Consider the following 11,815-nt stretch of genomic DNA (forward strand, 5'->3'; position numbering starts at 1 on the left):
AAAACCTTCTGGTTGGATCATATACAACTCTTCTTTAAGAAATCCATTAAGGAATGCAGTTTTGACATCCATTTGATAAATTTCATATTCATAAAATGCGGCAATTGCTAACATGATTTGGACAGACTTAAGCATCGCTATGGGTGAGAAGGTCTCATCATAGTCAATGATGTCTACTACGCAACCTTCTTCTTGTAGACGTTGTTGGGCCTCCAAGTGCAGAGGTTTGTAGGACAGTAGCAAATTTCCCTCAAGTGGATGACCTAAGGTTTATCAATCCGTGGGAGGTGTAGGATGAAGATGGTCTCTCTCAAGCAACCCTGCAACCAAATAACAAAGAGTCTCTTGTGTCCCCAACACACCCAATACAATGGTAAATTGTATAGGTGCACTAGTTCGGCGAAGAGATGGTGATACAAGTGCAATATGGATGGTAGATATAGGTTTTTGTAATCTGAAAATATAAAAACAGCAAGGTAACTAATGATAAAAGTGAGCACAAATGGTATTGCAATGCTAGGAAACAAGGCCTAGGGTTCATACTTTCACTAGTGCAAGTTCTCTCAACAATAATAACATAATTGGATCATATAACTATCCCTCAACATGCAACAAAGAGTCACTCCAAAGTCACTAATAGTGGAGAACAAGCGAAGAGATTATTGTAGGGAACGAAACCACCTCAAAGTTATTCTTTCTGATCAATCTATTCAAGAGTCCGGGGTAAAATAACACGAAGCTATTCTTTCCGTTCGATCTATCCTAGAGTTCGTACTAGAATAACACCTTAAGACACAAATCAACCAAAACCCTAATGTCACCTAGATACTCCAATGTCACCTAAAGTATCTGTGGGTATGATTATACGATATGCATCACACAATCTCAGATTCATCTATTCAACCAACACATAGAACTTCAAAGAGTGCCCCAAAGTTTCTACCGGAGAGTCAAGACGAAAACGTGTGACAACCCCTGTGCATAGGTTCATGGGCGGAACCCGCAAGTTGATCACCAAAACATACATCAAGTGGATCACGTGATATTCCATTTTCACCACAGATAAGCACGGCAAGACATACATCAAGTTTTCTCAAATCCTTAAAGACTCAATCCGATAAGATAACTTCAAAGGGAAAACTCAATCCATTACAAGAGAGTAGAGGGGGAGAAACATCATAAGATCCAACTATAATAGCAAAGCTCGCGATACATCAAGATCGTGCCGAATCAAGAACACGAGAGAGAGAGAGAGAGAGATCAAACACATAGCTACTGGTACATACCCTCAGCCCCGAGGGTGAACTACTCCCTCCTCGTCATGGAGAGCGCCGGGATGATGAAGATGGCCACCGGTGAGGGATCCCCCCTCCGGCAGGGTGCCGGAACAGGGTCCCGATTGGTTTTTGGTGGCTACAGAGGCTTGCGGCGGAACTCCCGATCTATTCTGTTCCCTGATGGTTTTAGGGTATATAGATATATATATAGGCGAAAGAAGTCGGTAAGGGGAGCCACGAGGGGCCCACGAGGGTGGAGGGCACGCCCAGGGGGGTGGGTGTGCCCCCCTACCTCGTGCCTTCCTTGTTGCTTCCCTTACGTACACTCCAAGTCTTCTGGATTGCTTCCGTTCCAAAAATAACTCTCCCGAAGGTTTCATTCCGTTTGGACTCCGTTTGATATTCCTTTTCTGCAAAACACTGAAACAAGGAGAAAAACAGAAACTGGCACTGGGCTCTGGGTTAATAGGTTAGTCCCAAAAATAATATAAAAGTGTAAAATAAAGCCCATAAACATCCAAAACAGATAATATAATAGCATGGAACAATCAAAAATTATAGATACGTTGGAGACGTATCAACATCCCCAAGCTTAATTCCTGCTCGTCCTCGAGTAGGTAAATGATAAAAATAGAATTTTTGATGTGGAATGCTACCTAACATAATTCTCAATGTAATTTTCTTTATTGTGGCAAGAATATTCAGATCTATAAGATTCAACATAAAAGTTTAATATTGACATGAAAATAATAATACTTCAAGCATACTAATAAAGCAATCATGTCTTCTCAAAATAACATGGCCAAAGAAAGCTATCCCTAAAAAATCATATAGTCTGGCTATGCTCTATCTTCATCACACAAAATATTTAAATCATGCACAACCCCGATGACAAGCCAAGCAATTGTTTCATACTTTTGATGTTCTCAAACTTTTTCAATCTTCACGCAATACATGAGCGTGAGCCATGGACATAGCACTATTTGTGTAATAGAATGGTGGTTGTGGAGAAGACAAAAAGGAGAAGATAGTCTCACATCAACTAGGCATATCAACGGGCTATGGAGATGCCCATCAATAGATATCAATGTGAGTGAGTAGGGATTGCCATGCAATGGATGCACTAGAGCTATAAATATATGAAAGCTCAACAAAAGAAACTAAGTGGGTGTGCATCCAACTCGCTTGCTCACGAAGACCTAGGGCATTTTGAGGAAGCCCATCATTGGAATATACAAGCCAAGTTCTATAATGAAAGATTCCCACTAGTATATGAAAGTGACAACATAGGAGATTCTCTATCATGAAGATCATGGTGCTACTATGAAGCACAAGTGTGGTAAAAGGATAGTAGCATTGACCCTTCTCTCTTTTTCTCTCATTTTTTTCATTCATTTTTTAATTTGGGCCTTTTCTCTTTTTTTTATGGCCTCTTTTTTTTTTCTTTTTTTTTCGTCCGGAGTCTCATCCCGACTTGTGTGGGAATCATAGTCATGGCATTCCTCACTGGGACAATGCTCTAATAATGATGATCATCACACTTTTATTTACTTACAACTCGATACTTAGAACAAAATATGACTCTACATGAATGCCTCCGGCGGTGTACTGGGATGTGCAATGACTCATGAGTGACATGTATGAAAGAATTATGAAAAGGTGGCTTTGCCACAAATACGATGTCAACTACATGATCATGCAAAGCAATATGACAATGATGAAGCGTGTCATAATAAACGGAACGGTGGTAAGTTGCATGGCAATATATCTCGGAATGGCTATGGAAATGCCATGATAGGTAGGTGTGGTGGCTGTTTTGAGGAAGGTATATGGTGGGTGTATGATACCGGCGAAAGGTGCGCGGTATTAGAGAGGCTAGCAATGGTGGAAAGATGAGAGTGCGTATAATCCATGGACTCAACATTAGTCATAAAGAACTCACATACTTATTGCAAAAATCTATTAGTTATCGAAACGAAGTACTATGCGCATGCTCCTAGGGGGATAGATTGGTAGGAAAAGACCATCGCTCGTCCCCGACCGCCACTCATAAGGAAGACAATCAATAAATAAATCATGCTCCGACTTCATCACATAACGGTTCACCATACGTGCATGCTACGGGAATCACAAACTTTAACACAAGTATTTCTCAAATCCACAACTACTCGAATAGCATGACTCTAATATCACCATCTTCATATCTCAAAACAATCATAAAGAATCAAACTTCTCATAGTATTCAATGCACCTTATATGAAAGTTTTTATTATATCCCTCTGGGATGCCCATCATATTAGGACTAAATTCATAACCAAAGCAAATTACCATGCTGTTCTAAAGACTCTCAAAATAATATAAGTGAAGCATGAGAGTTCATATATTTCTTCAAAATAAAGCCACCGCCGTGCTCTAAAAGGATATAAGTGAAGCACTAGAGCAAACGACAAACTACTCCGAAAGATATAAGTGAAGATCAATGAGTAGTTTAATAATTATGCAACTATGTGAAGACTCTCTAACATTTAAGAATTTCAGATCTTGGTATTTTATTCAAACAGAAAGCAAAGCTAAAGAAAAATAAAATGACGCTCCAAGCAAAACACATATCATGTGGTGAATAAAAATATAGCTCCAAGTAAAGTTACCGATGAACGAAGAAGAAGGAGGGGATGCCTTCCGGGGCATCCCCAAGCTTAGGCTCTTGGTTGTCCTTGAATATTACCTTGGGGTGCCTTGGGCATCCCCAAGCTTAGGCTCTTGCCACTCCTTATACCATAGTCCATCGAATCTTTACCCAAAACTTGAAAACTTCACAACACAAAACTTAACAGAAAACTCTAGTGAGCTCCGTTAGCGAAAGAAAACAAAACACCACTTCAAGGTACTGTAATGAACTCATTATTTATTTATATTGGTGTTAAACCTACTATATTCCAACTTCTCTATGGTTTATAAACTATTTTAATAGCCATAGATTCATCATAATAAGCAAACAACACACGAAAAACAGAATCTGTCAAAAACAGAACAGTCTGTAGTAATCTGTAACTAAAGCAAACTTATGGAACTCAAAAACTTCTACCAAAATAGGAAGACCTAGATAATTTGTTTATTGATCTACTGCAATTGGAATCAGTATTTTATCACTTTCTGGTGATTTTTAACAATTGTTTTCGTGAGCAGAAAGTTTCTGTCTTTTTCAGCAAGATCAAATAATTATCATCCAAGAAGATCCTATAGGTCTTACTTGGCACAAACACTAATTAAAACATAAAACCACATCTAAACATAGGCTAGATGATTTATTCATTACTAAACAGGAACTAAAAGCAAGGAACTAAAATAAAATTGGGTTGTCTCGCAACAAGCGCTATCGTTTAATGCCCCTAGCTAGGCATGATGATTTCAATGATGCTCACATAAGAGATAAAAACTGAAACATAAAGAGAGCATCATGAATAATATGACTAGCACATTTAAGTCTAGCCCACTTCCTATGCATGGATTTTGTGAGCAAACAACTTATGGGAACAAGAATCAACTTGCATAGGAAGGTAAAACAAGCATAACTTCAAGATTTTAAGCACATAGAGAGGAAACTTGATATTATTGCAATTCCTACAAGCATATATTCCTCCCTCATAATAATTTTCAGTAGCATCATGAATGAATTCAACAATATAACCAGCACCTAAAGCATTCTTTTCATGATCTACTTGCATAGAAATTTTATTACTCTCCACATAAGCAAAATTCATCTCTTTCGGAATGGTGGGAGTATCATAAGAGACTCGAATACTATAAATTGTTTACACATTGAAAGAGTAATATTTAGAAAAAGGGTCATCATAATCATGACAAGTTTTATAAATATAATCATCACTACTCTTTATAGCATAAGTTTCATCACAATAATCATCATAAATAGGAGGCATGCTATCATCATAATAGATTTGCTCATCAAAACTTGGGGGACTAAAAGTATCATCTCCATTAAACGTAGCATCCCCAAACTTGGGACAAACATTAATTGCAGCAAATATATTCTCAAACATGTCATTCTCATCAAACATAGCATCCCCAAGCTTGGGCCTTTTCATATCAAAAGCATAATCACTCTCATCATTAATAGTATGGATAGCACCAATAGTATAGCAATTATCATCATCACAATGAGTAATAGGAGCAACATCATTTGGGAGAGATACCTTTCTACCTTTGCTTCGCCATCTTTTCTTTTTCTTCTTCACATCATGTGCGGGTTCAATCCTCTTTTTGGAGCTCCTTATTAATGAGATTGGTTGAATAGAAGGCTCCTCCTCGTCGCCTGATTCATCATAAGAAATAATAGGAGAATATTGGGAAGTCTCTTCCCTTTCGTTAGTATTCTCTTCATATTCTATTTATTTTATTTTCTTTATGTAATTGGCAATATAAGGATTTTCAACGCAATTCACTGCACAATACATATAAATTTCTTCTAGATCAATGTCGAGGAATTTCTCGAGGTTATATTCTGGAATAAACTTAGTTTGACGTTTCAATTCTTCATAACCCAAAAGAAGACTAAGTTCATTATGATGTGCAAGGGAAATCAAGTCATCACAATTTTTGGACACGATTCGATCATGAAACAATTTGCATTTGATATTTAAATGACCATGTTCATTGCAAAGTTCACAAGTATGTCTAAGATATTTTAAATTTTCAGCACTAACATTTAGCCTCTCTTGCAACCAATTAGTTTCTAAGTACTTGTGCCTCTTACAAAATCTATCTTCCCTTTTTGGTATGTATTTGGAAACTCTATGCACTCCACGAAAATCGACATGCTTATAAGAGATATTTTCATCATGACTAGTGCAATCATCATTAGTACTATGGATATTCAAGGAGTTCATACTAACAACATTGCAATCATGCTCATCATTCAAATATTTAGTGCCAAACATTTTAATGCATTCTTCTTCTAACACTTTGGCACAATTTTCCTTTCCATCATACTCACGAAAGATATTAAAAAGATGAAGCGTATGGGACAAACTCAATTCCATTTTTTAGTTTTCTTTTATAGACTAAACTAGTGATAAAACAAGAAACAAAAAGATTCAGTTGCAAGATCTAATGATATACCTTCAAGCACTCACCTCCCCAGCAACGGCGCCAAAAAAGAGCTTGACGTCTACTACGCAACCTTCTTCTGGTAGACGTTGTTGGGCCTCCAAGTGCAGAGGTTTGTAGGACAATAGAAAATTTCCCTCAAGTGGATGACCTAAGGTTTATCAATCCGTGGGAGGTGTAGGATGAAGATGGTCTCTCTCAAGCAACCCTGCAACCAAATAACAAAGAGTCTCTTGTGTCCCCAACACACCCAATACAATGGTAAATTGTATAGGTGCACTAGTTCGGCGAAGAGATGGTGATAGAAGTGCAATATGGATGGTAGATATAGGTTTTTGTAATCTGAAAATATAAAAACAGCAAGGTAACTAATGATAAAAGTGAGCACAAACGGTATTGCAATGCTAGGAAACAAGGCCTAGGGTTCATACTTTCACTAGTGCAAGTTCTCTCAACAATAATAACATAATTGGATCATATAACTATCCCTCAACATGCAACGAAGAGTCACTCCAAAGTCACTAATAGTGGAGAACAAACGAAGAGATTATTGTAGGGTACGAAACCACCTCAAAGTTATTCTTTTTGATCGATCTATTCAAGAGTCCGTAGTAAAATAACACGAAGCTATTCTTTCCGTTCGATCTATCCTAGAGTTCGTACTAGAATAACACCTTAAGACAAAAATCAACCAAAACCCTAATGTCACCTAGATACTCCAACGTCACCTCAAGTATCCGTGGGTATGATTATACGATATGCATCACACAATCTCAGATTCATCTATTCAACCAACACATAGAACTTCAAAGAGTGCCCCAAAGTTTCTACCGGAGAGTCAAGACGAAAGCGTGTGCCAACCCCTATGCATAGGTTCATGGGCGGAACCCGCAAGTTGATCACCAAAACATACATCAAGTGGATCACGTGATATCCCATTGTCACCACAGATAAGCACGGCAAGACATACATCAAGTGTTCTCAAATCCTTAAAGACTCAATCCGATAAGATAACTTCAAAGGGAAAACTCAATCCATTACAAGAGAGTAGAGGGGGAGAAACATCATAAGATCCAACTATAATAGCAAAGCTCGTGATACATCAAGATCGTGCCGAATCAAGAACACGAGAGAGAGAGAGAGAGAGAGAGATCAAACACATAGCTACTGGTACATACCCTCAGCCCCGAGGGTGAACTACTACCTCGTCATGGAGAGCACCGGGATGATGAAGATGGCCATCGGTGAGGGATCCCCCCTCCGGCAGGGTGCCGGAACAGGGTCCCAATTGGTTTTTGGTGGCTAGAGAGGCTTGCGGCGGCGGAACTCCCGATCTATTCTGTTCCTTGATGGTTTTAGGGTATATGGATATATATAGGCGAAAGAAGTCAGTAAGGGGAGCCACGAGGGGCCCACGAGGGTGGAGGGCGCGCCCCCTGCCTCGTGCCTTCCTTGTTGCTTCCCTTATGTACACTCCAAGTCTTCTGGATTGCTTCCGTTCCAAAAATAACTCTCCCGAAGGTTTCATTCCGTTTGGACTCCGTTTGATATTCCTTTTCTGCGAAACACTGAAACAAGGAGAAAAACAGAAACTGGCACTGGGCTCTGGGTTAATAGGTTAGTCCCAAAAATAATATAAAAGTGTAAAATAAAGCCCATAAACATCCAAAATAGATAATATAATAGCATGGAACAATCAAAAATTATAGATACGTTGGAGACGTATCAGTCAACTCCTTGAACTTGTCGAAAACCTTCACAACAAGTCGAGCTTTGTAGACAGTAACATTACCGTCAGCGCCAGTTTTCTTCTTGAAGATCCATTTATTCTCTATTGCTTGCCGATCATCGGGCATGTCAACCAAAGTCCACACTTTGTTCTCATACATGGATCCCATCTAGATTTCATGGCCTCAAGCCATTTCGCGGGATCTGGGCTCATCATCGATTCCTCATAGTTCGTAGGTTCATCATGGTCTAGTAACATGATGTCCAGAACAGGATTACCGTACCACTCTGGTGCGGATCGTACTCTGGTTGACCTACGAGGTTCAGTAGTAACTTGATCCAAAGTTTCATGATCATCATCATTAACTTGCTCACTAATTGGTGTAGGCATCACTGGAACTGATTTATGTGATGAACTACTTTCCAATTCGGGAGAAGGTACAATTACCTCATCAAGTTCTACTTTCCTCCCACTCACTTCTTTCGAGAGAAATTCCTTCTCTAGAAAGGATCCATTTTAGCAACGAATATCTTGCCTTCGGATCTGTGATAGAAGGTGTACCCAACAGTCTCCTGTGGGTATCCTATGAAGACACATTTCTCCGATTTGGGTTCGAGCTTATCAGGTTGAAGCTTTTTCACATAAGCATCACAGCCCCAAACTTTATGAAACGACAACTTAGGTTTCTTGCTAAACCATGGTTCATATGGTGTCGTTTCAACGGATTTAGATGGTGCCCTATTTAAATTGAATGCAGCCGTCTCTAAAGCATAACCCCAAAACGATAGCGGTAAATTAGTAAGAGACATCATAGATCGCACCATATCTAATAAAGTACGGTTACGACGTTCAGACACACCATTACGCTATGGTGTTCCAGGTGGCGTGTGTTGTGAAACTATTCCACATTGTTCCAAATGAATACCAAACTCATAACTCAAATATTCTCCTCCACGATCAGATCGTAGAAACTTTATTTTCTTGTTACGATGATTTTCCACTTCACTCTGAAATTCTTTGAACTTTCAAATGTTTCAGACTTATGTTTCATCAAGTAGACATACCCATATATGCTCAAATCATCTATGAAGGTCAGAAAATAACGATACCCGCTGCGAGCCTCAACACTCATTGGTCCTCATACATCAGTATGCATTATTTCCAATAAGTCAGTTGCTCGCTCCATTGTTCCGGAGAACGGAGTCTTAGTCATCTTGCCCATGAGGCATGGTTCGCAAGTATCAAGTGATTCATAATCAAGTGATTCCAAAAGCTCATCAGCATGGAGTTTCTTCATGCTCTTTACACCAATATGACCTAAAAGGCAGTGCCACAAATAAGTTGCACTATCATTATTAACTTTGCATCTTTTGGCTTCAATATTATGAATATGTGTATCACTACAATCAAGATTCAACAGAAATAGACCCTCATCAAGGGTGCATGACCATAAAAGATATTACTCATATAAATAGAATAACCATTATTCTTTGATTTAGATGAATAACCGTCTCGCATCAAACAAGATCCAGATATAATGTTCATGCTCAACGCTGGCACCAAATAACAATTATTCAGGTCTAAAACTAATCCCGACAATAGATGTAGAGGTAGCGTGCCGACGACGATCACATCGACTTTGGAACCATTTCCCACGCGCATCGTCACCTTGTCCTTAGCCAATCTTCGTTTAATCCGTAGCCCCTGTTTCGAGTTGCAAATATGAGCAACAGAACCAGTATCAAATACCCAGGCGCTACTACGAGCATTAGTAAGGTAGACATCAATAACATGTATATCAAATATACCTTTCACTTTGCCATCCTTCTTATCCGCCAAATACTTGGGGCAGTTCCGCTTCCAATGACCAGTCCCTTTGCAGTAGAAGCACTCAGTCTCAGCCTTAGGTCCAGACTTGGGCTTCTTCACTTGAGCAGCAACTTGCTTGCCGTTCTTCTTGAAGTTCCCCTTCTTCCCTTTGCCATTTTTCTTGAAACTAGTGGTCTTGTTAACCATCAACACTTGATGTTCCTTCTTGATTTCTACCTCCGCAGCCTTTAGCATCGCGAAGAGCTCAGGAATTGTCTTATCCAGCCCTTGCATATTATAGTTCATCACGAAGCTTTTGTAGCTTGGTGGCAGTAATTGAAGAACTCTGTCAATGACACTATCATCAGGAAGATTAACTCCCAGTTGAGTCAAGTGGTTGTGGTACCCAGACATTCTGAGTATATGTTCACTGACAGAACTATTCTCCTCCATCTTGCAGCTATAGAACTTATTGGAGACTTCATATCTCTCAATTCGGGCATTTTCTTGAAATATTAACTTCAACTCCTGGAACATCTCATATGCTCCATGACGTTCAAAACGTCTTTGAAGTCCCGATTCTAAGCCGTAAAGCATGGCACACTGAACTATCGAGTAGTCATCAGCTTTGCTCTGCCAGACGTTCATAACGTCCGGGGTTGCTCCTGTAGCGGGTCTTGCACCTAGTGGTGCTTCCAGGACGTAATTTTTCTGTGCAGCAATGAGGATAATCCTCAAGTTATGGATCCAGTCCGTGTAGTTGCTACCATCATCTTTCAACTTAGCTTTCTCTAGGAACGCATTAATATTATGTGTAATAACAGCCCATAATGCAATAAATATCAATATAAAAGCATGATGCAAAATGGACGTATCAGATGCTCATATTGGCTCCTACATATTCTATGAAGATCTTTATCTGCCAAACCGCATAACAACATACGTTGTTCCCTTTGTCATCGGTATGTTACTTGCCCGAGATTCGATCGTCGGTATCTTCATGTTGGAAATATGCCCTAGAGGCAATAATAAATGGTTATTATTATATTTCTTTGTTCATGATAATTGTCTATTGTTCATGCTATAATTGTGTTATCCGGAAATCGTAACACATGTGTGAATACATAGACCACAACGTGTCCCTAGTAAGCCTCTAGTTGACTAGCTCGTTGATCAACAGATAGTCATGGTTTCCTGACTATGGACATTGGATGTCATTGATAACGGGATCACATCATTAGGAGAATGATGTGATGGACAAGACCCAATCCTAAGCATAGCACTAAAGATCGTGTAGTTCGTTTGCTAGAGCTTTTCCAATGTCAAGTATCATTTCCTTAGACCATGAGATCGTGCAACTCCCAGATACCGTAGGAGTGCTTTGGGTGTGCCAAACGTCACAACGTAACTGGGTGACTATAAAGGTGCACTACGGGTATCTCCAAAAGTGTCTGTTGGGTTGGCACGGATCGAGACTGGGATTTGTCACTCCGTATGACGGAGAGGTATCTTTGGGCCCACTCGGTAATGCATCATCATAATGAGCTCAATGTGACTAAGGAGTTAGCCACGGGATCATGCATTACGGTACGAGTAAAGTGACTTGCCGGTAACGAGATTGAACAAGGTATTGGGATACCGACGATTGAATCTCGGGCAAGTAACGTACCGATTGACAAAGGGAATTGTATACGGGATTGATTGAATCCTCGACATCGTGGTTCATCCGATGAAATCATCGTGGAACATGTGGGAGCCAACATGGGTATCCAGATCCCGCTGTTGGTTATTGACCGGAGAGGCGTCTCGGTCATGTATGCATGTCTCCCGAACCCGTAGGGTCTACACACTTAAGGTTCGGTGACGCTAGGGTTAT

The sequence above is a fragment of the Aegilops tauschii genome, chromosome 6 (assembly GCF_002575655.3).
Source record: "Aegilops tauschii subsp. strangulata cultivar AL8/78 chromosome 6, Aet v6.0, whole genome shotgun sequence".
In the NCBI taxonomy this organism is placed as follows: Eukaryota; Viridiplantae; Streptophyta; class Magnoliopsida; order Poales; family Poaceae; genus Aegilops; species Aegilops tauschii.